The 26740-nt window shown below is 44.9% G+C and overlaps 1 long non-coding RNA gene across 8 annotated transcripts in view; it reads right to left on the bottom strand.

Annotated features, from left to right (window-relative positions):
- LOC142363807 (uncharacterized) overlaps positions 1–26740 on the bottom strand; it is a 78694-nt gene that overhangs the window by 39299 nt on the left and 12655 nt on the right. For 7 of the 8 annotated variants that reach the window (XR_012765978.1, XR_012765980.1, XR_012765981.1 and 4 more), the window contains exons 1-3: positions 21650–21775; positions 5704–5937; positions 5461–5592 (exon numbers count right to left, since the gene is read on the bottom strand). This is a non-coding gene — a long non-coding RNA (uncharacterized LOC142363807). Of the gene's footprint in view, positions 1–5460; positions 5593–5703; positions 5938–21649; positions 21776–26740 lie in introns of those variants that run through there. The other variant, XR_012765983.1, reaches the window with a different exon arrangement.

Genomic DNA, 26740 nt, shown 5'->3' with positions numbered 1-26740 from the left:
GGAAAAGCATTTCAGTGGAACGACCTTAAGTTCTGATGAACTCCAACAAGCATCCCCCTTTCCGCTCAAATAGCCAAAGGACCAGAGGTGCTGTAATTACCCTGCAAACCCGTATGTCATTTGCTGGACCACAATATTTTTCTTGCTCACTGTGCTCTCTTTCTTAAAGACAGATTTGCTCTGTTGATGAAGACATGAATTATCCTGGTAGAGGCTTTCCAAAAAAACATTTTATTTTAAAAAGGCTGGGGAAAAATCTAAACGATGCCAGTGCAATCTATTTATTTTGTTTCAGAGAGGTGGTGTCCCTCTGCTTTATGCCAGTGACATATAACTGCAATATATGTATTAGGAGCCCGATGAAAGCCTCCGTGTGTGAGAAGGAAGGTCACAAGGGAGAGGAGTTTGCAGTCATTAGCCCTGGCCGCAATTGCGAATCTACCTCAGAGGTTAACACACCTTGTTACAGTGGGTTTTCAGAAGATGGACTGTAGGATTAAGTAACCCCTGGGTGGTCCTTCAGGGTCAGATGAAGGGATATTTCCACTAGCTATATGTCAGGAGGGCTGGTTTTAAAAGGTTCTCAGTTTCCAACGATTCCCCCGCCCTTTCCCACCGGCAGCCAGGGTGCTGGCACCAAGGCTGCTTGCCCTGCCAACAGGCTCTCAGCTGCTGGCTTTGCCGCCGGGTGACTACAGGGACATGTTATGACCCCACGGGACTCAGCGTCAGCCGGGACAGCCCTCGAGGGGCTCGCTGAATGTCTAAACCCCACTGGAGCTCTGCAGCTCTGTGCCAAGCTAAGCGCAACTGGGAGGCCAGTAGCCTTTAAGCTACCAGGAGCTAAAAGAGTGGGGAGAGATGAGAAGAATTAGGGCTGGAAACTGTCCCAATTAAGAGGGAAAGCAGCCCTCAGTGTAAAAAGCAAGAGAACAGTAAGAGGAAGCAAGATAGATACTGCGTTTTCTTGTGCATGTGCGAGAGAGTGGGGAGCAATAACAAGAGCCATGCGGCATCTCCACCTTGGGTCAGCTCAGGCTGTCGCTGGAGCTTCCCCTGTGGTGGCTTTTCAGCCATGTGGCAGCCAGAAGCCTGCGTCCCTGCCAGACTTGCACCACGTCCCTCGGATTTAACCCTTACGAGGAAGCTCTCATCCCCCTGGCACCTCCCGCCATAGGTCACAGCAGGGTGGTTTGGGTCAGGAAACCAGCAGCAGCAGGGGAGGGAAAGGGGGTGCCCGTGGGCTCTGATGTCTCCTCCAACAATAAGAGATCTCTTTAGGCTTTGTGTCTCGGAGACAAGAGGTTTCAGGCTCTCTCCGGAGGGCAGAGCCTTCCAAGCCATCGCAGGATGCTGCATCCTGTCTCCTCCTCGTTCATTGGAGCTTTGCTCTTTCTTTTCTGGGAAGCAAAGCCTCAGCACAGCTCTCCTCTCAGCCTCCCCCAGGAGAACAAACAAACAAACACCCTGAGAAGGCATCTGCAGTGCGCTCAAGTGTGTGCACGGCAGGCGTGCACAGCTGGGCATTGGCAAGGGCTGGATCTGCCTGCTTGCTCGCATGAGCCAGCGAGTCCTGCAGCTGCGTCTGCTGCTGAAACCTCGAGTCTGCAGCACGGAGAAGCTCTTCTTATCGAGGAGGATAAGAGGAACAGGAGGAGAACTCCAGAGTTGGGACGTAATGTCCTGCAAAGCCAGGATGGTGAGTGTGGAGCAGGACAGAGTCTGCCTCGCTGTGCTCTTCTCCCCACTGGTGAAATGCCACTGCTACCGCTAAGCTTTGGAAGTGCTATGAAGAAAACTGCAGCCACTGTTGTGTCCACAGTGAGCTAGATGGGTGCTCCATGCTTTGCTTTGCCTTTAGCACTGCTTGCACAAGGGATTTGTTTTCGGTCAGAGGAGGAGGAACCATCTCTGGAAGCGAGAAGACAGTTAAGCCCTACCTGTGGCTGCTAGCAGGGAGGGAGCAGCTTCACCTCCAGTGCCTGCCACTGCAGGCTGCGTGCTTGTCCCACGCTGGCAAACGGCTGTGTGGCTTTTTGCAAAGGGTTGGAGTATGCTGGCTTGGCAGCTCCCCTCGGTTCCCTGGATTACTTGAGCATAGTGCAGATCACAGGCAAATATTTAGACACCAGTGCACACAAACGGGCATTCTCTCAGCTCTTTCACACAGGGATACAATATTTAATCAAGCCCTGGGCAGAACACAGCAGCTCTGAATTGAAGAATCATTATCTAAAAGAGTCTGCTGGCTTCTGGCTTTGGAAAGGAAAGCGGGTGCTGTACCATGCACATGTTTCCAGCCTATTTCTGGGTGCAGGTCTTCTGGGGCTTCCTTATTTTCTGTCTCCCCTAAAATTTCCCATGTCACCACTTTAGTTATGCAAAAAGTCAGCTGAAACAACTGTAATGGTCTCTTAAGAGCAAGACTCTTCTCTGTTTTTTAAAAAAACTCTCTGAAGTCTGAAGGGTCCTGAATGGGAGAGAATGCCTGCTGTCATGTGAGTGTCTTACTGAAGTGATAACTGTAATTGAGACAAAGTCTACTGTAACAGTTCTTCTTGTTCTGCAAATGTCATAGGCACAAAACAAATGAAAAAAACGGGATTATTACTGCTGAGAGCCAAGCAGCGACATTCTTAGACTCAGTACAAATATTGGCTGATACAGTCAGCCCCAACTTCAGCCAAACAAGCAGGCAAGAACTGCAGACTGTTGAAAACTAAAAAAAGAGTTGAAACAGAGGTAGGACTTGCCCCTCTCCTTTCCTCAAACAACATAAAGTTTGTCATCAAGGTTTGGGGTTTTCGGTAACACATACACAGCTTGTCCTGATCAAGAACACAATGGCTCGGGGAGTGCTACAGAGCCTGTTCCCTTGCCAGGTCTCTGCACCCCTGGCAGATGTTTTCGTGTCGCTGCTGGAAATGTGGCATGCAGCTTCAGCTGCCCAGTCAGTCAGCAGAAGTGTCTCCTCCGGGATACGGAGCAGAAGGTGGAAGGTGTCTGGGCCTATAACTATGCAAAACCAGTCTACTGTGGAGAGGATAAGTTCTACAACAGTACTTGGGTTTGAAACAACTTGGTGTGGTGTTTGCATTGCGTGCCACCAAAGGAGAGCCGTCCCCAGGAGGTCCTCGGTCTGGCTTGGCTCAGCGATGTGAAGCTTGCTTACGCAGCAATCTGTTTCTAAGTGGTGTATCCCCAGCTGGGCCACTTGACCACAGCGCTTCGTTTCTGAAGGTACGGGCTGAAAGCACCTCGGTCCTCCACACCTATTCCAGAGGCATCCGCTTCATGTCCTGCTACATGTTTCAGCTTTTTCGTCTTTTATTTTCCTACCGCAGACAGGGTGAAGCCTAACGCTCATTAAATCACTAGTGAAGCAGCGTGTTTATAAGCAGCACCAGCTCATGTGTGACCTGAAGAGCTGGTCTGATTCAGCTGCGCTTGGAAAAAACAGGCAGGGCAGACGTCAGGTGGGAGTGCGGTCCATCCGGACTCTCCCCTTTGGCAGTGATGGATGAAGATCAAATAAACTTGGCATGGGATCAGGTGGGGAGGCCATAAATCTCCAGGGTTTCTTAGAAACTGCCCTTCTTTGTTTGCTTTCTTCGTTTGTCTTCTTGATCCCTCTTTCCTGATGTTTGACTTAAAGGAGCAGCTCGAAAAGTCCCACCTCAGCCTGGGTGCTGGCACAAACAGGAAACTCAAACTGCTGGCAGAAAAAAGCATTTCCAGCCACCAGCGTATTTTCCAGTCTACAGAGCTCTCTGCTTGTACCTGCCCATGCTTAAGGTCAGACAGCCTTGATTTACACCAGTAGACTCTATGATGAAGCTACCTTGGGGAATAACTGGTGGCTCAGGTCCCTCTCCCCTGAGCTAACAGACCCTTCACAGTCTCTTGGATGAATGCTGGGACGCTGTGAGTTCACATGCAGGTCCAGGAGCAGCGACGTCAGGGCTCAGGATCGTGCTTAGGCTCGTCCTGGAGCTGGAGAGAGTTTGTGTGAGCCCATTTGCACGATGCAGCCGGGAGGATACCGTCTTGCTGCAGGGCGTGTTCTCAGGGCTGCAGGACAGCACTGTCTGATATCAATTTTGGGAACGAATCTGTCAGTCAATGCCAAAAACTGCTCACCAATAGACGGACTCTGCTGAGTAATATCAAGTTCATGCTAACTGGCATCTAATAACAATGACTCGTATAATCTTTAGATTGCTTTTAAGCCATACAGGACCAAGAGGTGTGGTTTTTTAACCCTGAAACTGATTTTTGCCACTGAAACTTGCATCATGAACGGATAGGTAACATATTGAGGTCACGTTTTTCCTCTAAAATTAGTTATCAGCTGCTTGCTTTCAGTCCATGTTTTCCAGGCACACCAGGCTCCCCTCCACCTTTCCTTAATCACAGCAAGCCTATAGGATATACAGACAAAGCACAACTGGTCTGCCCTGATGGCCAGAAACCCACTACTCAGCAGTACACCTAGAGAGAAAACAGGACTGTCAATTTGCAGCAGACAGAAATTCTCCTTTCTAGAAGCTGAGCAGAAAGGAAAGAGATGTGCACAGCTCACTGTGTGAGGAGGAGGGAGAAAACTCGCTGATCCCAGATAACGGTTGGTGCGTGACAGCCCGAAGCAGAGCTGGTGCGGAGGCAGCCGGAGCCAGTAAAAAAACTCTGAATGTGACAACTGAAAGTGTATTAAACTCTGTGACCTAGGAGTACTCAAATCAGGCTTCTTTCTGTATGCTTTCACAGACTGATTTTTGCTTGTTAATTTTGCAGGAGACAAAATCTGGCTGAAGGACACAGGGCAGAGATAGGAAAATCTGTCATTATTCCCACTGCCATTCTTGCATGTTATTTTGTCTTGACATGGGGAGGATTCCAGCTTATAAACTAAAAGTCCAGACTTTCTGGACAAATGGTGCAAACAAACTATTTTACTGAGAAATTACAACAGGATTTAATTTGACATTATTTTCTAAACGGACCGGCAATTTGTTAGTGTAAATAAAAACCATCCCTTGTTACAATAAGCACTGGTGGAAGCTCTGCACAAGATACGGAAATTTGCTACCTGGTGTGGTGTTTGCTGTCTGTCTTACAGCAAATGTAAGACCGGTCCTTTACGAAGAGAGGGAATCGGTTTGAAAGAGCCCTCTTCTTGGTACACCGTATTCAGAAACTGGTTCCTTGAAAGCAAAAACCTGAATTGCTCTTAGATTTTATTTTTCCTCTTAGATAAAGAGATGTCCAGGAAATTATTTCAGAAAGGGACTACTAAATAATAAAAATATTCGGGAAATTACACAGTGCGGCCCCTTATACCCTGAGCTGCAAAAAGCTGCTTCCAAGGACATTTCGCTTTCGCAGCTATCTCAACCCACCTGCAGTCTGCAATGTCCTTTCTATTTTCTTTCAAAGGCTTTGTTTAATACCAATGCTCACCTTGTACATGTGCACACAGCGCAGGGTTTCTCTGCCTCACCACTCCTTGAGAGAGCACTTTGCCTCCGAATATATTTCAGCGGAGAAGATTTCATTCAGGACTGACTTCACAGCGTGTTTCCGCTTATGAATCTGTGAAAAAATGAAATGAAAAGAAATCCAGCCCTCATTTTCTTATCATTTATCATAGTCAATGATGTAATGTTACAGTCAGTTATGTAGTATAATGTTTGTCGAACTCACTTTTTCCTGCTCAGAGACCTGGGTAACTTGGTGCAGCATGATCTGCTGTTGCCAATGGCTAATTACTGCTGTGTCCTCGTCAGTATTCCTGCGCGTACTCCGTGTCTCCTGGCAGGGATGGCTGGGGTCTCCTGAGAGCCTGGGCAGTGCTGGGGTCCCTAGTCCTCAAGAAAGCCAGCTGAGATGGCCCCGGGATCCAGAAAGGAGAACTCGGTCAAAAAAAAGAGCGAGCATCTGAAACGTAAAGGAATTTACATGAGCAGTGTTTTGAATGTCTGGGCATAAAACCACCATTAAGTGCAGAGCTACAAAGGAAGAAAAGTTAAGGACAATTCTAGTAAAGAGCCACAGGGACTCATGGAGTGAAGTCCTGTAGCTACAGACACTTGGTGGAGGCACCTCAGAAGAGTGGCCTGAAGGCTGAGCAGGGAATGTGTAGTAGGTCTGGTCTCCATCTCTCCCACCCCTTGGAAATGAACTGCTGGACAGACCACACAGCTGGAAAGCTTGCTTGCCTCTTCCACATCTTGCAGGCTGTTTCCAGACTTCTAATTGACCCTTCCCCTGGCCAGCACAGTAGCTCACACTGCTTAGCTGCTCCCTCTTCTGATCGCAGAGGGATTCATCCTTCCACAATTTCAAACATGTGTTACGATCAAAGTCCTGTGGGAGTACCACATATTTCTGCCAGATGAGCAGGGAGACTTCTTTCTCCTGGCCTGATCATGGGTCCTAAGCTCCTGTTGTGCAGGAGAAGGCAGGGACATGCCAAGGACCCAGTTTACCCCTTCGCTTTATCTCTGGCAGCAGCGGGACTCTCCCAAACACCTACTTCAGACCCTAACCAGCGTGAGGACTTCTAGTGTCTTGCATAGACAGAAACTTACCTTTATCTCACTTCAGTATGAAACAAATTCACCCACAACACAGATGATTTTAGCAGAGTGGTGGGCTTTTTTAAGGTCAAACTATCCATATTCATTCCTCTGAATTTTCTACCCAAGCCTGCCATCTCACTAGACTTAACAAAAAAATACAACTTTATTTTGGCTGCAGAGCTTTCCTGCCCGTTGGGGACAGGGAGAGAAATTGTACTGTGTAGCCATTGTTTCTGACAGTTCATTTACTCGAATGAAACAATCCATTCATCACCGGGAGTCCATCAAACAGAAACTGTCTTCAGCTTTGGCTTGCATAATAAATATACAGTATTTCAGCACTATGGATTTACATTCAACAGTATGTATCCAATACAACACGCATTTGCCTGAGATCCCTGGATAATATGTTCATGGCATTGCTGGTTTTGCTACTGTACCAGCCTTTGACTAGCTGTTGATTCAGCTCGGAGCTGCCCTCTCTTAGCCTGGTCGTCATACAGTACCCCTTTTATCACAACCAATGGCACTCTGCTCTTCCATTAAAAAAATGTTAGAGAAAATCGATAGCAACATTTTTTCCCCTCTCAAACAGAATTTCATCAGATATCATTTTAATTTCAGCCTCCTTTCCACAGTGCCAAATGTGAGGAGTCTAGTCTAAACCAGTTGTCTATGGTTGTTCCACAGTCAGCGGGGAGGGCGAGGGATCTCTGGAGAGTGGCTCGGCCTGTCTGGGTTAAATGGCTGAAGTCAGCCAAGATGAAATATTGTTACATGAAAGGAATGAGGGAAAGGAATTCAAATAGATAGGTGTTTGTCTGGTTTTTCTAGGTTTTTTTTCTTTTTATCAGTAAAAATTCATTCCTATTTGCAAGGTTAAGCTGCCTAACATTTGTATATTTTTCTGAAAGGAAGAATTAAATACGGTATAATGAAATGAAAAAAATAAAATCAAATTATCAGGGAAGAATCTTGGGATGCATCGCTGAAAAAGAAGACTATAAACAACTAAAGAAGTTGCTGAAGAGCAGTAAGGTCACGGTTTGAGCCTTACAGGCTGATGGCTTCATTAAAATGATGACCTGTAATCACGAACACTGGTTTCAGTATCACATTTTTGCTTGAAGGACAAAAGTATTGTGCAACTGGCAGACTGTGTCTACTTTGTTAAGAAAACCACCTTTTTTATTTTCTGATGTGGGAAGTAGAGGAATTATTTTTTTTTTTATGAAAGATGTTTTGGAAAATTTAAAATGAGACTTCAATGAAAGAAGATGACAAGACTAGAAGACAAATGAGATTTTTTTTTCTCTTTTTTAGTCCTGTTTTGTTCCATTCTACTTCTGAGTCAGTTCAAGACAAAAGTATACAGTAACATGTTTCTTTTCCCTGGCAGGACAGCTACCTGGCAATTGAGAAAAATGTTAAATCCCAGAAAGAATTGCAATCTGGCTCCTACACTGCTGCCTTATAGCAGGAATGTTCCCTCGGGGCTGGGATCCCAAATCACTGCCTTTCCGCTCGTTTCTGAGGACTCATTGCTGCTGCCCAAGATAAGTTATCTGCTTATGTGTGTGGATTTGAAAAATGGGCATGCAGACCAAAAAAAAAAATCCCAACACAACAACAAATAGTTCCCTCAAAAGTCTTACTGTGTTTGTCCAAGTCCTTTTTGATGTGCTTACATTTCAAAAATTATTACTGAGCATGGAACCGGTTTCCTGAGAGACATGTCCTGCTGTGGTGGGTGGGTGGATGGTGGATTTAGAAGAAAAAAACCAAGAACAAAAAGGTCTTGAAATTGAAATTAAATTGCTTTCCAAGCCAAGATGAGAAGGCAAAACTGTGGAGCAAGTGTGGTGGGATCAAACTGTGACAAGGCTGGACTTTTAATTAAGAAAGAACAAATTGATCCTTACAGGAGGATTTTTTTCCTTTTCTTTCATCTTTTGGGCGGTGCTCTTCTGTAGCATGAGAACACAGTCAGCCAACAACATATCTCAAGCCCTGAAGCAACAACGTTCACCCAACACCCACGCATTTGTGCTTAGCAGTACAGTCTCCTCCATCAAGTGTCCAGTCAGCTGGTTACTTTAATCAACATTTTAGCTCTGAGAGGACATAGGAGCTTTGGTTATCTTGTTCCAGGCCAACTGTGTCCTCTTAACAATCAACCACACACATGCACAGAAGCAATGTGAAACGGGCTTCAGGTTCCAGAAACAACACCAGGTAGAGGGGCACTCCAGCAGCAGACAGCAGGACAGGCGTCCCAGAAGAACACAAATAATCACTGTTGTTCTTGTGTTGCCTCCAACTCCTTCAAAATGCGGGCCATTAAGGGGGTAGGCAGAGGGAGGGAAAAGCTGCCTCACAAATCACTCCAATGAGACCCTGGAGTGAAAATGGAGTCTGCTTACAATTGCTAATGAGGTGTCAAGCAATTTGTTTCTTCTTCTACTGTATGTTTTATTTTAGGAGGAGATAAGTTCTGACTAGAGACTATTTTGCCTGATTGAATTTAGTGGGGTTGCGAGCCTTGGGCACCAGGCTTGACCTCTGCCAACTTTTGCTCTTTTAAGTAGATGGTCTATTCTACTGAAAATAGGAGGTAGGAGTTTGCAGACACTTGTCGCTGGTCTCCATGGGACTCGGAGAGCCCATACAGTAGAGCTGCAATGTCCATTTGTCCAGGGTAGCCTTCACCCCCAAGCTTCCTAGAAGCTTGGGACAGCTGAATGCCGTGCTGGAAGACATCTCTGAATGCTTGAGGATCTGTGCATGGAGAGTAGAAAACATTTTTGGTCTCAGCAGATTCTCTTTACTGAGTTTTTAAAAAAAAACACAGCAGCTTGTTCTTAGAGAGTCCTCCTCAAGCCACAAAGTTTCAGTTCACTTGGGTAAGTTTGATACTTCTCCAAACAGTAAAAACCTCGAAGGTCTGAAAACTCAACTACATATCTCTCGTGAGATCAGGCTACCCAGTGTGTCCAGAGAGAAAAAGCACAGGAGCAGCCAAATCTGATCTGCTTTGGCACTTTTGCTTCCAGTTGCAGCAAAACAAGCAGACTACTGGAAGAATTTAGAGTCCCTCTAAGGTGATAGGAGCCTTTACTCAAATCTTTGTAGGAGGTGCAAAATATCACTTGCAGCTGTTGTAATGTCCATTTCACCAAGGTTTGCAAGACACAGGGAAAAGCTCGCAGCCAGTCTTCTCCATTCCCAGTAGCATTTACTATCTTAGGCGGGCAGAGCTGTGCATCCACGTCGGGACAGGGCAGGAGCTCCCTGTAAGGAGCTGGGAGACGCTGCAAGATTCACGAGGGAGGGAAGACGAAAAGAATGAGAAAGATTTAGGGCTGAGCTTGCAAGCTGTTGACAAACAGAAAATGTGCCTTTGTGGGATGTTACTTAACAGTGGCAGCCCTGCCTCTGACTGACAAACACCCAGAGCACACAATGAGCTTTTGAAAAAAGAAAAATGGGACGACGAATGAAAATGTATAATATATCTGCTTTAAAAAATATAATTTAAAAACTAGTCCTTCTGGCATGTTCTTCCCGTTGAGTTGTGTGGGGTGAAATAGAACAAAGGGGAGGAAACGTTTTAATCCTGAATCTGGAATGAAAGATATGAGCTAGAATAACAACACCTTCATAAAGAACCAAAATAATGGGTTTTAAACTTGAACATCCTGGCCAATCCAAGCATGAGGCTTGCTCCCAGAGTCAAAGATGCTTATGCCTTGGGGTGCTTGGATCAGAGCCTTTGCTGTCATTGATGATGGCAGAGGTCAGGAACAGAGGAGCCTGGTATAACTGTGCTGATATAAAGGAAAACCAGCCCTTGAACCCCTGCACGGCCACGTGAAGATCCAGCCCAGTAGGCTGCTGTAGCTCTCGGACATTTAGGTACTTGAGAGTGTGAGTAGACCAAACCACGCTGCCCTTTCACAAGGGCAGTCAAGAGACGAGGTCCCATGCATCCTTCTCTTTCCACAGAGCCTGATCTAGATCTTGAGTGCTCGACAGAACAGGGAGACAGGGACGGGGGGAAGAAAGAGTGGGAGTGGCGGGAGTTTAAAAATGCCAAATCTTTGCCCCACAGAACACTGGGAAGTTTAAAAAAAAAAAAAAAAGGATTTAAGGAGTGACACCTTTGCAATCTCGCCAAAGCCAAACCATCAAAATGGGACACTGTCTCTTTAAGTGCAAGGCTGCATAAACGAAGGGAAATTAATTAAGTATGGGAGGCTGGTGTGGTGCCGAGCAGAGAGAATGCACAATCTGGGACCCGCGTGCCAAAGCTGAGATGGAAAGGAAGGCGATCTGTCATTTCTGCTGTTTTTTTAAGACAGAAAATATATTTTTGAGAATTGACTAAGCAATTACCCAAATTAAAGAAACTGGAAAAGCAAACAGTGGTAAAAATGCTCTAGTTTTTTTTCTGATTTGGAAAAGGGGATAAAAGAGATGAGGATAAACTGGAGCTGTTGTTTCAAGGTGCTCCTTCTTAATGCAATGGGCAGGAAGATAAAACAGCAGCTCACAACAACAGCTCTTCATTCCTTTATGGCCCTGTCCCACCAGGAAGGACTTCTCCATCCTATTCGCTGCCGGAGGGCTCCCGCACGATCTCCTCCTTGCTTTGGGATGAGGAGCCTGAAACTGGAGACACTTCCCCGCCACCCCACAGCACCTTCCCACCCGCTTCTCCCACGCCAGGCCCCCTTTTTGGCCAGCGCCGATCAGGAGGGCCCCCACCACGGCGTCCACGTCACGGCATGGCTCCGGATATAGGCGGGGGAAGAATCAGAGGGAGATTTGGCTCTCACCTTCCCGGCACACGCCGGCTGCCAACTGGCCCCTCCACATGTCGCCCTGAGCCGGGGCCAGGTCTCCATGCCAGCGCCGGTCGCCGAGTGCCGGCTGAACGGCTGCAGCCGGGGGCACGGGGCGGCGAGCAGGGGCACACGCTGGCACGGCTAAGCCAAGGCACTGCCGACTGCGAGCAAATTGCTGTGGAAAGGGCGATTTTCCTGCCTGTGGGGGTTTGCAATTTTCTGCAGCTGGTCAGCAGGGCATGTGCACGCACATGGTGGGGTTGTATGGAGCCACAGCCGGGAAGAGCTCAGTGCTGCTTCCCTCGGGGCTTCGGGCTAGCGTCCGTCTCCCAGACATCACCTGGGAATACCGTCCCGCTGTGGCAAGCAAGTCTGGGAAATTCCTGAAGTTTGTTGAAGAGGAAAATCATACGAGCGCTGGGAAGCCAGGGCTCTGCTTTGCTTTATCACTACGCGGTTTGAGCCCTGCATCCGAACGGGATGCTTTCACCCCAGGGCTGGGGGATGCTGGTGCACGTCCTCTCCCAAGGGCTTTCATCTCTTTCGTCTGCTACTGCTCCTGTAAAGCTAAACTTAAGACATGCAAGGTGTTGGGCTGTCACTGAGGAGGGATTCTAGCTCTAATTAGACGGGAGAAAATAGTGGCACCTTTAACTTCTTTTTTAATCTAACCCCATTTTACAAACTAGGTTTAAAATACTCCCAATAAACACCCATACACAGCCTTCCCAAATCTCGCTGCTTTTTTAGATTTTTTTCTTCATTTTGTGCAAGACATTCTTCAAAAAAAGGCTTCAGAGTCAGAAACTGGGGGCTGCTCACACACAGGGCAGCATGCAGCACTAGAACACTCAGACATTTGTTTAAAAACTCACTCTTTGTTTATAAACCTCCGCAGCAGAAAAAAGCCCTCTTTTTTTCTTTTATGGATGGGTGACTGCTTCCACAGATTAATTTTAATGTTGATTCCAGGACATGCGTTTCAATGTTGCATTTAGTGTTGTTTTGCTTGTCTCCAATTTGTCACTCACAAATACTTTTTACTCTATTGCTTTCCAGCCTCACTGATTGCTGCGATGTCCCACAAGCCAATGGGTTTTTACATCTTTTCAGATAACCTACCCCACTCCTCTGACAGAGACTCATTCTTATTTCTGTGGAATAAAGCATTTGATTCAAAGATGCAAATAAGATTCTAGGCTATAAAATGGATTTTAAGCTAGTCTCTTAATATCTCTGGATTTATAGGGGTCGTCAGTCAAGGTTTTATTTTTCTTTGTGTTCACTGCACAGGCTTTCGGGTTATCATTTATCTTATTAATATTTTTTGTAAAAGCACAGTGTTAATATCTGAATCCTAGGGGACACAGAGCCTTTGGAGTCAGTGGGAACTGGGAGAACTTGGCCCTTGAGAGGATCAGAGCCTGAATTGTTCTAAAATTTGTTTAGAAAACACACAAGTCATTGTGAACAGAGGGTGTTTGGTGTGGGGTTTGGTGTTTTTTTTTATTTCTGACAAATAAAAAAACAGGTTACCCTAACAGGGATTTAAATTTACGACTCAAGGGATATCATGTATTCTAAATTATGTTCCCAAACTAGTAAAGTATTTGATCTCACTTCACCAAGTAAATCCACGCTACTATTCAAGGTTGAAGTAATGTTTTCTTACAGTTCACGGAATCTAGGGAAAAACCTTCACTCAAAAACAGAATTATAAAGCAAAACATTTGAAAGTATCAGAAATATCTTTTTTCTTAATATGGTTATAACCAACCAGGGTCTTGAGGCAGAATTAATACCACTGGCATTGACTGAAAAAGGAGAAGGAAATGGGTGTCACAAACCATTTTCCTTGTGTCTATTTTTGAAGTACTGGACATAACAAAACACTGTGTATTCTGTGTGTCCATGTACAGGAAGAGTCCATGGGTATGTGTTCGATGGCTCTTCCCCTTCAGCCTGCCTGATTTCAGCATACAAATGAAGGCACAGCTCTGATCCTTCGCCTTTTGTCAAGCTCACACCAGCCTTATCAATGTGAATTCCTTGTTGGCTTGTCCTCATGTCAGAGGCTGTGTTTGTCAAGGCAGGTCTTTCCCCCATGCTGAAGTTATCCACTTTCTTTTTTTTGCTGCAAGTATCTCAAAACAGACTGTTTCTCCCACTCTGTAGCCCTGGCAGTAAGAAGAGTTTCTAATGAGTTGCAGAACTGCGTCTAGCAATAACCAGGAGCCCAGGAGAGCCAGCACACCTGCAAACGGACAGGCAAGAGCAGAGAGCCAGCAGAAAGTCCTGCTGGGGTGCCAGATAAGGAAAGGACTTCATTCACCCAACAGCAGAAGTGCTTTTGCCTTGAAAAGTCTGGGCGAGCGGTCTCTTGCCAAGATCTGTGTTTAACAACGGGCTAATCCAGGAAAAGCCAGATCAATACAGCTTGAGCATAGATGAGCTCAGACTGCACTCTGGAAACATAACTCAGAATCCAGTGAAAACGAGAATATTTCGCAGAACATGTATGCAAGGGAGGATAATGCTTTGGACAAAATTACCTCTTTTGCCTGTGGCTTTCCAGTTCAGTTCTCCAACGCACACAGGACTGGGGAGGATTTCCAGCCCTCCTGCAAGGAAAGGGCCTGTGGGAGGGATCCAGCTGAGGAAAAAGCACTAAGGCTTCCCTCAGAGATCCTTCCTCCTCTCCTCCAGCCGAAGGGCGATGGGAAGGGAGAGATGAGAGCTCAGACCACAGCCCAAGATCTCTAGGTGCTCAGAAATGTTGGCCCTCAGGCACCACAGAAGTGGGTGAAGATGCTGCTTTGGAAACGTCTCTTTAGCCTGCTGCGCTCGGGGACTCCGAGCAACAAAATGCAGAAGACAGCAGCTGCTGTACGCAAAAGATTTCATATGAGAAGCATGTAGCGGGTTCTCCTTCACCGAATGCAAAACTATTATTAAGGAGAAAGGGGAGAAAAAGAGCCACGATTTGTCTTTGGCCTTCTTGGCTGATCCAGAGAGCAGCCCGAAACACTCGGTGCAGTCTTGCAAGGAGCTCCTCGACCCAAGGTCTCACCCTCACACTGTAAATCTGTAAATGCCACTTTTCCCCAGAGGTCCTGTCTGGATGACATGGGGAACCCTGGGGGCAGGGAGATGCAGAAGGCTTTGCAATGGAGCACCATGTACAGGCTTCGGGGGGGGGGGGGGGGGTGGGGTGGGGTGTAGGGGCATGTTTAAGCCATGAGCTGAGCAGCAGGAGCTTTACTTTCCCCTGTGACACTCTGGGGAGGAAAAGTTCAGGACAGAAACATGAAGAGAGTCCCCTTCACACCCTGGCCAATCCCACTGCCTCTACAAAAAAAAAAATTTTAACTGCATTGTGCTGTAATGAGCCATGCCCAAACTACTGTTTTCTGGCCCTGTGTTTATTTTATTTCCTTATTGTAATGAAACTCAGATGGCCGTTGTTTACACTAGCACAGCACAGCACCAGCATGCTTGACTCCATCTAATTAGCTGCAAGTCGGTTTTGGAATTAGGGCAGAGGAAAGAACAAATTTTTAGTAACTGCTTTAAATTGAAGCCCTCATTTATTTTCATTATAGCTAGACAAAAGCAATATAATGTTTCCTAGCCCTTTCCACGCAGGGCCTTCCCTTTGCGGGGCTGTGTTTTGCTTGTGGTGCATCCGTCTCCCTCGACTCCGCTCCTCCTGCGAGACGGCGAGCGCGACAAGCTCAGGCAGCAGCATGGGAACAGGGGACAGAGGCTGAGCTGCCCTCAACACTTGCAGCCCTTGACCACACAAGTGAAATGGGATTAAAGCTGCTGCTGTACTCAGCTGCTCAAGAGCTTTGGCCATCATGTAACACGGCTGGTGCTTCGGTCACCTCCCATCCTGCTAGAGCAGCAATTTCTGTTTGCCAGGCAAATTCCTGGGAACCACGAGGTTTAGGTTCTGTTTTTAATCCACTGTTGGATGGATCCAACTCCTGATGAAATCCATGGAAAGTATCCCGTTCAGAAACTTTACGTGACTTGTCCAGGTCTTGAAGTGAACTCCCCAGGCTGTGGATCCCACCACTTTTATTTGTAGGGACCAAGTGCGTTGGGGCTGACCCCAGCAGGTTGGCAACCCCATGCTCGATCAGTGCGTATGGACTGCCCTGCAGTGAAGGTGTCAAGCCATAATCAGTGGGAGTACAAAGGCAGCATGAGGCACTTGGATAATGATGAAATTAAATGCATTTGTAGCTGTTAAAGAGTTTTGAAGTAATTATCTGTGATTTAGCAGCTGTTCTTGTTGTTGCTTTATTGTGCTGCCCATGTTTTGCTTAAGATAATGACTGAAATGCCATTCTTTCCTCCTTCAAAATGAACTATACAGTATTTCCAGAGCAACAAATACGTGGATGTGCCTGATGATAAAAAACCCCAAAACACTCGTTCTGCATTTAGAGCTTGACAAGGAATTGTTCCAGTAAGCACTGAGGCAGCACTGACAGAAACACCCACTTTCACTGTGCTTTTTGAAAAGCATCCTGCGATTCCCACCGGACAGAGCCTTTCCTCCCAGGACCACAAGCATCAGCTGTAGGGAAAAGGACTACCTGCAAGACTGTCATTTTTAGGCATTGCCTGGGGTAAAGATAGCATGTACTTGGATTTGTACTGCCAAAGAAGTGATGAAGAAGTCTCAAGCCTCAAAAGTAATAACTAGAATTTCTAAATTACTTTTTAATTAGTTCTTATAGGAACAGCGTAACCAGCTAGTGTCCTTGTCTTCCCCCCCCCCCCCCCCCCAAAAAAAAACAAAACCCCAACTCAAGCTAACATGGAAGAGAAAGGAAAGGCTTTTTACCCCCCAGAGACCCATGAGCTGAGGTTTTAGGGAAAGCCTCGGCACACACTGAGACTCCTGGTAAGGTCAGAAGATCTAGCAGCATTGTCAAGAAAAGGGTTTTCTACCTCAGAAAATAGGACATGGAATACATTCTGATATATGATGCATAAAATTCAATTGATAATTAAGATGGAATTGAAAAGGCAATTTGCAGGGAAAGATCCCGTGCCCCCTTTCCTTTCCCCACAGCCGGCTCTTCCTGCCACAAAGTCTTAACATCTAGGTGATTTTTAAACTAGCTTTTCTAGCTACTGAATACCACTGCAGTCACAGAAATATGGGATGTAGGATAACAGCAACAGGTTTTCTGTATCAGATTCACTGTAATTCAGGTATGACAACCCATTATCGGACAGAAGTAAAGTTTGACTGGGTTGATAAAGTGCCACCTCAGCGTGTTCACAAACCTGAGCTACCCCAAACCCAAACTGCATTTAATGCACCCAGCCAAGTGGTCACATACGTACAGATGATTTCTCTTTATGTAAATCACATCCAGACTGAAATGCAAATAACTACCACTCAAGATTCTCCATCTACATGTGACATGATCACTAGATTGCACCTTTGAGTTACATGATACTACAGCAGAAGAGACAAAAAACATTCAAACTAACACCAGCAAAAGGTAACCTCAACAGAGTTCTGCTGAGGAACACCCGGAGGAGGTGACTAATATTTTATCTTTTTTAAATATAGCTGTTCAGATACTAAAATCATCTTTCCAGGTCAAATAACTTTTAAAAATATATTAGGTAACACATTTGTTAAAACTTCTTTGAGCTAAAGCATGCTCAGATTAAGCTGCAATATATATTATTTACAATAGATCTATTTTCCAAAAGGCTTCCTGTGTGTTGGATGCAGTGTTGCCAACTGTCAGTAAATTTACGAACAGCTTGTAAATTTAAGTGCTTTCCAGAGAGCTATTGGTATGTGTGTAAAATACTCATTTTGTTCCTAAAACATGGCATGACATTTTTTTTTTCTATGCTTGAAAAATAAGGAAAAAACCCTCATAAATAATATCATTGAAGTGATGACATATCAGTTTCTAAGAAGAAACTGAAGTAACTCACTTGGCGAGCCAAAGCATCGGCCTTTTCTTGCCTTCAGTGGCTCAGAAGATACCAACACCTTGATGCACTTCCAAGGCAAGAGTCCCCACCAAACCTAAGGGCTGTCTCACGCCTCCCATGAAGATACACACCCTTGTGCTCTTAGAGTGAAGGAAATTTGACAACAGTAGGTAAGGAAGACAGTAATTCGCCGGGTCTCATTATTTAAGCTGACACTTGGATTTGGAAAGACTTCAGTCAAAACTGGTGGCTTGATGCAAAAATAGGTGAAAGAAATAGAGGTAAAGCCCAGAAAAAGGAAGGTTTGTCATGTCCAAACCCAGAACTGAAAATAATAATTTTTAATTTCACAAGAAATAGGTGCCAGGCCTGGATACTCTGCTGCAATACTAACAGAAGACAGCAGCCCTCTTTAGCAGCTACTCAGCAAAATCAACCCACGCTTGCTTTCCTAAGCCTGACTATTGTAAATCTAAACAGAAACAACCCCTCTTCCTCACGCAAGAGCCACTGCAGATTGTTTCCTACGGACTTACACAGCCTGGTACCAGTCTTTGGGCCCATGGTCAACCAGAGGATCTCCTTCCTCTTAGGGAGCACCTACACAATGATCCTCAACCAGCAGATTAAAGGGGTTTAAGGGAGAGGTGCCAAGATCCTAGAGAAACATCCCTTGTTTTGTTAGCTTTGCAGGTCTTCTGTCAACTCGTCAGAGAATTAGACCTTTCCATGGACTTCTCTGAGGGTAAAGGACAGGATTTTGCTTCTGGTGCCAGGATGCAAAGTCTGATCCTTGCTTTGTTCCTGGAACAGCTGATAACAGGGCTATAAACCATTAAAATCACTGCATGCACCTTCAGATATTTGGAGTTTTATTAGCTATTTTAGTACTAACTTAGAGGCTTGAACTCAGTGTCTGGTGGTAGAACAAGTGGAAAACTATTCACAGGGCTCAGTTTAAAGCACATTCGTGTTTAGGTTTTTATTCTTCACATCAGACCAGATTCAGACAAACAATTGGATTGGGGTTTGAAAAAGCATGGACTCCGGATGATCGGAGGAGTTAAACAGATGATAACTTTGGTGTTTTACTCATTTTCTTTTTTATTAAAGAGAACAACCTGGGCTCCCCTTTGAGGTCCTCCAAGGAGTCTGTGATCAGCTTTACAGACAGTGACCAAGAGAGGGGACAGGGCAGGCTGAACCTGCTCACGGTTGCTCAGCAGCAGAAAGCAGCGACGCTTTCCTGAGCCGCAGGGTCTCCAGCCCCGGGACCACACCACCTGGGCTGGTTTTACAGCTGTTTGAAAGCTCTGTTATGATTACCTAAACTCTACATTCTGCTGCAACAGACACAGCACCTTGGCTCTATAGAGGAGCCCTATAATGCACTGTATAACACTAATAAACATGATTGTTATAAAAAGATAAGGTTACAGAACATTACACTTTGCCAAACTCCAGTTGACTGTAACTTTAAGTTTTGGCTGAGCAAAGAGCCAGAGAGATTTTAAAATTCAGCAGTAGTAGCTGTTCAGAGGGTTGTTCTAGTACTCCTGCCAGGAAAAACTTCGAGTGAAAGGTCTAATTTATCACACATCAGGGTTGCAAACCTGTGCTCCGGGTACCGAGGCAGTTGCTTGTCAGGTTTCAAGAAAAGTCTGGAGGAATCCCTGGGTTCGGAAGTGGTGAGAATTCCAGTTCACTGTTCTGAGCAAGCAGTGTTGCAGCAAGAGCAACGTGCCCTGCCCGCACATGCACGCACAAAAAGGATGGATTTGTTCTCGTGTTGCTTCGCCATCCTCCCCAACAAATGACTAAGTAAAGAATAGCCCATTTTTGAGGCAAAGCTTAGGTTATAATAATGGGATTTTTCATACAAAAATCCAGTATGGCAGCCTCCTGTGTTGACAGAAAGGGAAAATGGTGCTGGAGAGAATGCAACTCAAAATTCCTTTGAGGTTCCTACAGACTGAAATATTTACGCTGCAGTTATTTATTTTTTTCAATCTATTTATTAACATTTCCTTTTTTCTCCCCGTGGTTATCCCCTTTATTTACCACAGGAGGACTGCTCCGAGTTGCTTTTGACAGTAGCTTTTCCTCTTACCATGTTTCTTTTAGGCTGTCTGTGAATATACAGCTTTTATGAGCCACTTCAGACATGACATTTTGATGGGAAAGTCAATGCACACCTTACCCTTTGAATCTGAGGAGCTGTCACAGAACACACAGATGTCATTGACAAAAGCTCTTCAGTTTTAATGGGATTGAGATGAAGTATATAACATCTGTTTAATTGGAGCATCATAAATATCCCATAGCACAACAGATCTGCTCATCTTGGAGATGAGAAAAAATAATTCCCCGTGAAAGAGATCCAATCTCCTTGAGCAACGCAGGGGTAACCGCACAATTCCCACCACCCAGGAACTTTGTACCCATTGGTAAACAATAATACCACCCGGTCACCGAACCGACCTGAAGAAGGCTTGACAGACCCCAAACCACTTCTTCATTTTTCCAGTGACCTTACGGAAGACGTTACCTCCTGTGCCTGTCCAGCTTGACACAGGCACAGCTCCCCCTCCCCACAGCACCCTGTAAGGCGCCCGGCCGTGGTGGCTGTCACCCATCTGCCTCCACCCTGGCCATATTTCAGCTGTGGGTAGACTGGTCCATACCCAAAACCAGTAACACACATTGTTTAGGATGGAAGGTACGCTACTGAAGTCATTACACACCCATTGCCCATGTGACAATAAATTATATCATTACAGCCAGGCAGCTCCACAGCCAAACACGGGTCCAGTTTCCCACCTCCACCCGGCTGGGCTGACAATACCACACCGGCCCTTGGCTGGGACTCACCCAGGGCGCAGATCTGCACACACATCCGCGCTTTCTTTTCACTCCCTCTCCAGCTGAAGAAGGAAGGTGTGTTTACAGAAGACAGGCTAAACACCTAGGGACTAAGGAAAGCTAGTGGAATGCAGGTTGTCCTTTTAATGTTCTTGAGATCATAAGACAGAAAATAATGGCAAGTCACACCCATCAGTTTCCAGAAGAGCAAAATCTTCAGACTCAGCCACAGCCACAAAGGAATTAAAAAAAAAAAAAAAGCAGAAAAGAATTGCAGATTCCAACCCCCCTCCCCCCCCATTTCTTGCTGAAGTTTCAATTTAAAAAGAACAACAACCAGCACAGACCTAGGCAAACCTCTTCACCATAAAGATCACACATGAAAACCTCTTACCAATGATCTGTTTCTGGGTAGAATTAGAGAAGTGTGGGGGCAAAAAGGGAGGAAAAAAAAAGTAAATTAGCACAACCATGAATAAGACTTTTTGAGCCTCAGAAGAGACAGGTTCTCCAAACTTGGGAGGAGAGACCATTCCACTGGGCAAGTAAAGCTCCCTCCGTGCTGCCTGCTCCTCAGCCCGGACCTGCTGGGAGCACTTCTAATGCCAACTGCCTCCAAAGTCCATTCAGCTCTGGGCCCTTCGTTTGAGCTTGCCAACAGGGGTGCTAATTAGCACCAGTTGTGTCAGACAGCCTTGTGCTGATGCAGGCAGGCATCCACTGGGAATGCACTGGAGACCACCAACTCTATTCACAGAGATATTTTTATTTTAATGTTTTTGCTATCCTGGATACCTTGAGCTGTTTAGTTAAAGGAATCCTCCTAGGAGTTGTGTGGGAATATATGCATACCTATAGGAAAAACCCAGGCATTATGCACGCCAAATGCATATCAAGGGCTAATTATAATTTCTCTGCAGATGCCAATCAGAAGAAAAAAGTTAGAGCCATTGAGAGGAGGAGAAAAAAAAAAAAGGCATCTGTGGTTTGCAAGGTAGGTGTACTTGACATGTCCTTTTATTAATTCTAATTATAGAGATTCCACAAATGGATGTCAAACATTTTCAGGGTGTTTTGCTAAAAAATTTCTGTGATGGAAAAAGGAAGAACTCCACCCCAGCACATCATTTCTTCTTGTTTGTTTTACTATTTTCACTGTTTTCTTACTTTTAGGGTGACCAAGAAAGAGAGAAAATGAAGAGGAAAAAAATCCCCTCTGGCCTATGTTCAATTGCTGCATGCCCCTCAGCTGAAATGGAAAGCAAACATTCCCAAAATCTGTTGAATTCAAACAAATGAACTGGCCAGCACTGGCCCGAGAGAAAGAGTTAAATGAGAGAAACAGGAATAATTCCAGTGGCTGGACAGACGCGTCCTTACCTCTTCTCTGCAGCATAGCTCACGTCTCCTGTCTCTCACTCTGCATCTAAGGGCCATATCCCTGCTCATATTCTGCCCCACAAGGTTTTTCCTGACCAAAAGTTGCAGTTTGTGACCTCCTCCTGGGTCCCAGCACAGCTGACCACGCTTTTTCAGCAAATGAAACAGAAGCTTAAATATTTGCTCAGGTTCCACTGGGTTTGACCAGACTGATGCAGGGGTTGGAAGTTAACAGGGCTGCAAAGCATCTGACTGTCCCATTTCTCCCCCTCTGAAAAGGAAGGCTTGCTTAATCTCCACTGGTAAAGACTCAGACAAAACCATTGCCTTTCCACATGACTCTCCTGGATTTATACTAACAGACCTGAAACTGGAAAAATCTCTTTTGTATTAAGTCCTAAGGTCTATCACAATGGGACATCTCATTTAAATAATGGCACCTATTTGTGTTTGCACCTAAGTCACTCCTGCATGGCCGCTCCTTCAAAGGCTCACTCCCCTCCCTCCCTTTTTTTTTTTTCAGGATCTCTCAGCCCTCTCGATGCATCGGGATGTATTGCCAGCAAAGTCCCAGCTTGCCTACAGCACGCTTTTCTCTAACCCTTGGCTCACAAATGGCTGTTTTCCCCCCCAAGCTCAAATTTTCAGACCAGGGTTTTTTCTCACCTCACATATTCTCACAGTCTATTTTATTGGTATGACAAGCCTGGGTGCCTCAAAAATGAGGACAAAGAGTGGTAGCAGCCTATTTATTTAGAAATTAAGAGTTTGATTTGCAACAGGTCTAAACAGAGATAATGCCACTGAACTGTGCGTGGCCCGCTGGGAACTAGTCCACATGTTAAACATAAAAAGGGGATATTTCAACTGGAGAATCAAATGCATGGGCAATTCCTTATTAATTGCCCTTGCACAGCTGTCAGCTACTACAGAGGTTTAACTAGACCACATGAACAAACAATTCACTAAACCCTTTGCCCTCTCTCTCTTGCCTCCCCATCACCCACTCGCCGCACACACATGCTTCCTTACAGACGGAACTCTGCAGCCTTGTACTAATCTGGACACATTAGAACCCAAACTCATCATTTTCCTTCGAAAAAGTGGTTATAAGTGGAACTCTCTGCTGCATCCATGTCCCTGATCACATGCGCGAGTAAACGGATCAAACTTCACCACGAGGAATGCAGCTGCACACACTTAAAGCAGCAGAGTTTGGGCTGAGGCCCAGATCCTCAAAGGGGCTGAACTGTCTAATTTCAATTGAAATAACTTGGGGTTAGACACCTAAATACTTTTGAAAAGCCAGGTCCAACTTTTTTTGTTTAAATTAACTAATGTACGTCCAGACAAAATTAGTATTAAAAAAATCTTAATGACTATTCTGAAGTAGCACACTTAACAGTTATTGCTCTTGACTGGCTAATAAATTACATTTTTATTCACCAATAAAACAAATAAGAATAATTCTGGTTGTTCTGCTTTCAGAAGAAATTATTTCTGCCCTCTTAAGTGTTGGCAAATGGCAAAATATGTTACAGAACACCAGATGATTCATGTAACATTAGAGAAATAATGGAAAAATACCATAAGCAAACAAAACAAGCAAGAACCAGTTGTAATCTGCATCTCTGAAATTCATTATATTACAGTCCTCCATCAGTGAATGGCCAGTTAGAGACCATCTCAAAAAATGAGCATTTGCTGAAGTACACGGTAGGTGGATTTACTGTACGAAGCCAGGAGAGAAGCAGCTGTAGGAGTGTAAGAGTTTCGGCTTTGTCCTAGGTAGTGAAGAGAAATGTTTTTGAAAACTATATGAAACTTTGGAATAATAAGAGATGCCTTTTGGTAAGGTCACCTAGACCAATCTGTCACCCATCTGCTTTTGCAAGCAACAGCAGTTACACTCTGCACCATGAGAAAATGCAATAAAACTGTAAAAAACTAGTCCTTGGTGCAAGATGGCACAGGCAACCTTTTAGAAATGGTACCAAAGCACCACTTCATGCACAGTTGGCAGCACTGCCTGTGGGCGAGCTCCCAGGGGCACCTCCTCTTAAAATTCATGTTTCCCCCCTAGTGCAAACTAAAGGCAATAACCCTGAGCTCCCTAATAGTAGCACTCCCTTGCTGCAACAAGCAGTGACAGAATTATCCTTTGCCACCCAAAGCTGTTTTCAACAAAAAGAGAATTTTTCCAGACCAGGCATAGATGCAGAACCTAACCTTTGGAAAGGACAAGAAGGAAGGGACAAAGGAACATAAATATTACATCTGACCATAATAACAAAGAGTAGGTGCCACACAGCATATAGTTTTTTGTCACAATGTTACATTGCTATTCAAGATGACTTCCCCAACTTCTCAACTAATAATAATAACCAGCTACTTCCAATGCAAGTAATATTCATAAAGAGGCAGTCACACTTTCCCCTCAATGTCCTCAAAACATTTTGCCAAGAATTCAGGTTCAGAAATCATTTACTGAAGCTATCAACAAACTCACCTTTGCCCCACTGGATCCTGAAATCCAGCTAGGGAAACCTTAGCTTTTCTTGTGTAAAGTCACTTTTTCTCTCCATTCCCCCCCTCAACATTTTCTGTCTAAAGCAGATAGTGGGGATCTTCACATGGGAAGCTTTCAGCAGTTTCTGAGATAGAGGACCCCAGAAAGCGATGTGAACATGCACACCAAACAGGTTACTCTGAAATGTCCAAGCCATTATTTCTGTTCAGATTGAGATGAGTTTGTGGAATGGGTCTAAGCAAACCGTAAAGAACGGCCAGAATCACACCACACATCTCAAAGCACCCATTCTATCTACAGCTGCAAGCAAACATACACCAAAACTGAAATACCTTTCTGTGTTAGCATCTCCTAGCAAGCCAGAGCGCAACTGGTCCTGGTCAGAGAGATGGAGTTGTGATGGGAAACCAAAACAGTACACAGAGCCTCTTACCTTTTGTCCGTGGTACAAACTACAGAGCTCGAAAGAGAAACTTGCCACTCTATCACCCAAACTCAGCCCCAGGATGGAGCTGCTTGGAGCCTGACTTTTAGCACTGCACCACTTGCCCACCTTGGCCCACTGAATTTCCTGCAAACTCTGTTTCATTTCAGACACCTGAGGACCCAGGAGGACCCAGCCCAGAGTAATACAGCTGCCGGCAATCACAGTACCTTTCAGTCATCACCGGTTGGGATAGGGTTGGGTTAGTGACACTAGAGTGCTGTTAGAATTAGGAAGTCTTTCTTTTTTATTGTTTTGGTTTTTTTTTTATTTCCCCCCAAAGTAATGACAATTTCTTGGATCTTCGGTCATGACCAGAAAGTAGCATGTTCTACCTAGGAAAGATAAAATAAAAAGTCTGGATTTTTCCTGCTGGCATCACTTGCAAAATGAGCAGTCCCAGACTGAGAAATTAGATTTAGCGGCTCCATTCTGGACAGGAGTGTTGAGCGTATCAGTATTTCAGCACTTTCCAATAGTGATAACTGACTAATCTGCTGAAAATGGGCTAATTATGTTCATTGTGATGAGGTTTGGTATTGAGAAAGTGTGTTTTCCCTCTGAGTACATGAGCTAATCAGAACACAACATACAACTGCAAGTCCCTCTGACTCTACAGATGTTGTAGATGTGCATTTCCCATCACTTGGAGATTGTGTTAGGGCTGAGGTTTCCTTCACAAATTTGCTTTCTTTTTCCTTCAGGGATTCTAAATGGGGATGTGGGAATATCTTTTTCCCCCTCTTGTAGTGTGTTTTTTTGATTAATTTAGAGTCATACATAGATTTAAGACCATAAGATTAAACTTTTCTCTATTGCATTACAGAAATGTGTTTCTGATAATTACAACCATAAGCCTCAGAATAAGCTACCTTGAAAAAAGTTCACGAGATTGGTTTTCTGTTACTCCTTCCCTTGCACAGACATTTATACCAATAGAAAGTGAGTTCAGAGTGGTTTCAAAATCGTACTGCTCTCACTTAGCAGCACTTGGAGACCCATCCTGAAACCAGGAAGATGACAAGATGCAGCGCAAGAAAATAGAAAATGTCATGAGAGAGATGATTTGATAATTTCCATGCACTATATTAATTAGTCTTCTCCATGGACTTTGGCAGAGTTATTGTAGCATAGCAGTGGGAAATACCAGGTTCCCTATCTGCCTCTTGTACCCATCTTCATGACTGCAAGGAATGAAACACATGAACGAGACATCACAAAGGAACAAGGCACACGCTCCTAAGTCCATCTACAGATTGTCACTCTGCACGAGTTGATACGTTGTGATTTCTTCCTCCACCATAAGCTGGGATACCTAAGCTCTGTATTGCCAAATACAATCAATGTTGAAAGCTATGGGACTGCCCAGAGATGTGAATTTTTTGCTGCACAGTGACTCGTCTATGGGTCTGACCTTCCTTCCTTCTTTCTGTCCTGTTTCATGCTCTGTGCCTGTAGCAAAAGTGTACATTTACAGCTCTCTTGGAAACATGTTTAGAGAAAATGCTAGTAAATGATACTGCAGAAACTATAAGTGGTTCCAGAAACACGGTAACACATGCCACAGAGTATTCTGGCTAAAAATATATCTGGAGCCGGATTGTCATTTGGTGCATTGTCCTGGTTCAAAGGAAGTTGTTGAAATGGTGTCAATTCATGCCCACTGAGGAACTGGTACCAGTATTTCTGTTGGTAACTAGGTAAAATAGAGCCACATGTGATATTTTATGTCCTGGCATTTTTAATTTTATCTTGAGGTTCTGGGGACAGGAAAAATACAAAAGCGCACTTCCCTCATGAGGTTTATGTTTGTTCAAGAAATGCTGACTATAAAGAGAGACTCACATCATACACACAGAGACTCCCCAAGCTCTGCTGAAGCTGGAAAGTACACAGACATGGTATCCACCGAGCCAGACTGCAACACTTGGGGACTTGTTCTATCAACCTTCTCTAATTAGCTGAATTTAACAAACACGTTATCACCAGAGCAAGGATAAGGATAAAGAAATTTGTCCTAACTTTTTGGCACTGATTTCTAACCCTGCTGTTCCCAGGCTGGTACATGCTGTTTCAG

Source organism: Opisthocomus hoazin, chromosome 21, assembly GCF_030867145.1.
Source record: "Opisthocomus hoazin isolate bOpiHoa1 chromosome 21, bOpiHoa1.hap1, whole genome shotgun sequence".
Taxonomy (NCBI): Eukaryota; Metazoa; Chordata; class Aves; order Opisthocomiformes; family Opisthocomidae; genus Opisthocomus; species Opisthocomus hoazin.
The sequence above is the reverse complement of the archived record's forward strand: the minus strand, read 5'-3'. Positions and strand labels throughout refer to the sequence as shown.